We start from the raw sequence: 5,000 nt of genomic DNA on the forward strand, positions 1-5,000 counted from the left end.
CCACCCCGACTACGACATCGCTAGGTCCCACAGTACCCATTTTCCGACGCCACCCACAAAGCCTGCATAATCTGTCCACCACAGGAACCCGAACGCCAGTGCCTGCGTCGCACGAAGTAGTCAACCGACAATCACTCCACCCGCACCCGCACGTGCCCCACCCCAACCGCCGAAATCGCAACTCCAGCGGATGAACGGCGGACTCTTCCCGCACTCGTACGTTGCAATCCACCCCTATATCTTGCGTTTCACGAAGAGTTATATCCAATATGCCAAATTCCCGCTGTCCCTATACATGCTGTAAGTCTGTGCACACAATATGAACCACACATCAGCGAGACACTCTATCACACATTACTCTCTGCCTGTAACAGACACAGATACAATATGTAAGCACCAGCATGGACCAACGTCCGGTGCATCCTCTCCGCCACAGTACACCATCCACACTATGATAACCACACCAGGGGGTCCAATTCTAAAATAGAATATCCCACCCGTCCGACATCCACAATTGCTCAGATAAGCCACCAACACCCACACATGTCCTACACAGGGGTGCACCCAACACCACCACACTGCCTCCTGTTACGGCACAGAAACAATGGCAGGAATGAATCACACAGGTCTGCCGCTCCCTTGCCGCAACCACAGACGCGGCGCGCCTCCAGTCACGAGCGAAAAGCGCATCCTGACGAGACATAACTGCTGTGACATACTGAAGCTGCCTCAGACATTCACTTACAATGATCACTACCAACGAACCTCGGCCCCCCCCCCCCCCAACACACTCTCTTACCACGTTGTGTACTGTAATCCAACCCATTTCGCACCTTAACCTAACCCATTTTGCACCTTAACTTAACCAAATTCGTAACGCAATTTGTACCGCAATGTAACGCAATGTGTACCGCAATGTAACGCAATGTGTACCGCAATGTAACGCAATGTGTACCGCAATGTACCGCAATGTGTACCGCAATGTACCGCAATGTGTACCGCAATGTGTAACGCAATGTGTAACGCAATGTGTACCGCAATGTGTACCGCAATGTGTAACGCAATGTGTACCGCAATGTGTAACGCAATGTGTACCGCAATGTGTAACGCAATGTGTACCGCAATGTAACGCAATCTGTACCGCAATGTAACGCAATTTGTACCGCAATGTAACGCAATTTGTACCGCAATGTAACGCAATTTGTACCGCAATGTAACGCAATTTGTACCGCAATGTAACGCAATTTGTACCGCAATGTAACGCAATTTGTACCGCAATGTAACGCAATTTGTACCGCAATGTAACGCAATTTGTACCGCAATGTAACGCAATTTGTACCGCAATGTAACGCAATTTGTACCGCAATGTAACGCAATTTCTACCTTAACCTAACCCACGTTGTGCCTTAACCTAACCCACGTTGTGCCTTAACCTAACCCACGTTGTGCCTTAACCTAACCCACGTTGTGCCTTAACCTAACCCACGTTGTGCCTTAACCTAACCCACGTTGTGCCTTAACCTAACCCACGTTGTGCCTTAACCTAACCCACGTTGTGCCTTAACCTAACCCACGTTGTGCCTTAACCTAACCCACGTTGTGCCTTAACCTAACCCACGTTGTGCCTTAACCTAACCCACGTTGTGCCTTAACCTAACCCACGTTGTGCCTTAACCTAACCCACGTTGTGCCTTAACCTAACCCACGTTGTGCCTTAACCTAACCCAAGTTGTGCCTTAACCTAACCCAAGTTGTGCCTTAACCTAACCCAAGTTGTGCCTTAACCTAACCCAAGTTGTGCCTTAACCTAACCCAAGTTGTGCCTTAACCTAACCCAAGTTGTGCCTTAACCTAACCCAAGTTGTGCCTTAACCTAACCCAAGTTGTGCCTTAACCTAACCCAAGTTGTGCCTTAACCTAACCCACGTTGTGCCTTAACCTAACCCAAGTTGTGCCTTAACCTAACCCACGTTGTGCCTTAACCTAACCCACGTTGTGCCTTAACCTAACCCACGTTGTGCCTTAACCTAACCCACGTTGTGCCTTAACCTAACCCACGTTGTGCCTTAACCTAACCCACGTTGTGCCTTAACCTAACCCACGTTGTGCCTTAACCTAACCCACGTTGTGCCTTAACCTAACCCACGTTGTGCCTTAACCTAACCCACGTTGTGCCTTAACCTAACCCACGTTGTGCCTTAACCTAACCCACGTTGTGCCTTAACCTAACCCACGTTGTGCCTTAACCTAACCCACGTTGTGCCTTAACCTAACCCACGTTGTGCCTTAACCTAACCCACGTTGTGCCTTAACCTAACCCACGTTGTGCCTTAACCTAACCCAAGTTGTGCCTTAACCTAACCCAAGTTGTGCCTTAACCTAACCCAAGTTGTGCCTTAACCTAACCCAAGTTGTGCCTTAACCTAACCCAAGTTGTGCCTTAACCTAACCCAAGTTGTGCCTTAACCTAACCCAAGTTGTGCCTTAACCTAACCCAAGTTGTGCCTTAACCTAACCCACGTTGTGCCTTAACCTAACCCACGTTGTGCCTTAACCTAACCCACGTTGTGCCTTAACCTAACCCACGTTGTGCCTTAACCTAACCCACGTTGTGCCTTAACCTAACCCACGTTGTGCCTTAACCTAACCCACGTTGTGCCTTAACCTAACCCACGTTGTGCCTTAACCTAACCCACGTTGTGCCTTAACCTAACCCACGTTGTGCCTTAACCTAACCCACGTTGTGCCTTAACCTAACCCACGTTGTGCCTTAACCTAACCCACGTTGTGCCTTAACCTAACCCACGTTGTGCCTTAACCTAACCCACGTTGTGCCTTAACCTAACCCAAGTTGTGCCTTAACCTAACCCACGTTGTGCCTTAACCTAACCCAAGTTGTGCCTTAACCTGCTCTGTAATTGGCATATGACACGTTACATTAATCCAGTGTTGTCTAACCACAACCCTCTGAATATAGTTCGCTACTCGCACCGCCCACCCTCTTGTGTATCGTTTCATGTTCAACACTTCGCAAGTGTTGCTTACTTTTTACATGCTCCCGCTGTACACTGTAATGTGGACGACTGCAGGATGTACATCGCCCCCACCCTCCCCCCTGCCTTCGCACGCTGGTCGTTCAGGTGCTTGCGTGTTCAATGCCCTTCGCAGCTGTTCACTGGCATTCGCATGTCGAAGCGCTCAGTCTACGTCGTGGTACGGCCTGTGTCCACTGTCCGCTGATGTCGTAAGCTTAACCCTCACATTGTACTGCACATAGGTCCGTATGTACTGCATGATACGCTGTGGCACATGTGTGACCGTACAACGACTGCGCCCAACAACAGCGAACCATACGGTCCAAATGTTGTGCACTCAGCCACGTGCCGTCTCCCCATAACAGCTACATTGCAGTGTGGTACGCCATAGAGACGTGTGGGATTAACGGACGCCCTGGATGGCGATCAGCATGAGCCGTCTGTTGATGTAGTGGCGCGTGTATTCAAACGTAGTCGTCTCTTCTCACACAGTGTGATAGCATGGTGCACCGCGTTCCACATCTGCGACATGGTACAGATGCTGGTTGACAGTCGGTCTCGTAATGGACATCGCATACGTAGGGGGCCACCTCCCACGTGTTCTCTAGTCGTGCACATTTTGTTGCGTGTATGTGGGCAGACGTAGTGTGTCGTGACACCTAACAGACAGGTATGCAATAATCGTTGCATTTGCAAACTGGGATGGACGTCTACGTTTGCTGGTGACGTTACGCAAATGAACAACTGGTAAACCCATTGTGGTGCGGTTGTTGTTGCTGGAGGTAAATCAGTAAGGGCAAATCTGTGTGTGAAGCGATACGCGGCGGTGGCTGGGTGGGACCGTCCCCGGCCGGTGAGGGGGGGCCGCCCGGCGTGCTGGCCGCGCGGTGCGTGGGCGCACGCGCTACAGCCGGCTGGTGGGGGCGCCCAGTGGCAGGCGCGCCGGCCGACGGACGCGGCAGGCGGCGCAGCTGCGCGCCGGGGCACCCTGCGCGCGGCGCCGGGCGGCCAAAGTGGGTCCTCGCGGGCCCGGTGCGAAGCGCGGTGGACATCTGCAGTGTGCTGGTCCGACTGAGGACTGTGTGCGTTGAGGATGCGCCGCCGCCCGGCACTCGGCGCCGCGACGCCGTCTGCTGCTCGGTCGCCCCAGCGGTTCTCGCTGGTGGTTTGTATCGCAGTTGTGCAGACGTGTTGGCACGTGCGCTGTGCTGGGAGAGTTCGCTTCGGCACCCACGTGGGGCCTTTGCCCTTCTGTGGCGCTGGCGTTGGAGCTGCCGGTCACCGTAGGTGGCGCGTGTTGTCTCCCGCCGGCAATGCCACGACAGCACGCTCCCGGGCCTCTGTCGGCAGCGGCAAGCTCAGTTGGGAGCACGGGTGGTCGCACCTAAAGCGTCTACTCGCCTAACTCCGGGCGATTGCGCCTCTCTCGAACCCGACCAAGTACTTAGGACGGCGCTGCGCGCCGCCGGGACCTGAGAGGGTTTCGAGGTGTATTGTGCAGGGGAGCTCAGCCTCCTCCTGTTTGCAGAATAATTGAGCGGACGCTTGCGTGTTCGCGCGGGCCCCTGGGACACACTCCCGGGCGGCCGGCTGCTCAGCTCTAGTTGACGCAGCTCCCTGGTTGATCCTGCCAGTAGTCATATGCTTGTCTCAAAGATTAAGCCATGCATGTCTCAGTACAAGCCGCATTAAGGTGAAACCGCGAATGGCTCATTAAATCAGTTATGGTTCCTTAGATCGTACCCACGTTACTTGGATAACTGTGGTAATTCTAGAGCTAATACATGCAAACAGAGTCCCGACCAGAGATGGAAGGGACGCTTTTATTAGATCAAAACCAATCGGTCGGCTCGTCCGGTCCGTTTGCCTTGGTGACTCTGAATAACTTTGGGCTGATCGCACGGTCCTCGTACCGGCGACGCATCTTTCAAATGTCTGCCTTATCAACTGTCGATGGTAGGTTCT

At 52.8% G+C, this 5,000-nt stretch overlaps 1 non-coding gene across 1 annotated transcript in view; it reads left to right on the top strand.

Moving 5' to 3' along the window:
• Positions 1 to 4,649: 4,649 nt before the first annotated feature.
• Positions 4,650 to 5,000, top strand: part of LOC126129710 (small subunit ribosomal RNA) — a 1,909-nt gene continuing 1,558 nt past the window's right edge. The window contains exon 1 of the ribosomal RNA XR_007527338.1: positions 4,650 to 5,000. This exon is cut by the window's right edge and continues 1,558 nt beyond it. This is a non-coding gene — a ribosomal RNA (small subunit ribosomal RNA).

The sequence above is a fragment of the Schistocerca cancellata genome, unplaced genomic scaffold (genome assembly GCF_023864275.1).
Source record: "Schistocerca cancellata isolate TAMUIC-IGC-003103 unplaced genomic scaffold, iqSchCanc2.1 HiC_scaffold_542, whole genome shotgun sequence".
In the NCBI taxonomy this organism is placed as follows: Eukaryota; Metazoa; Arthropoda; class Insecta; order Orthoptera; family Acrididae; genus Schistocerca; species Schistocerca cancellata.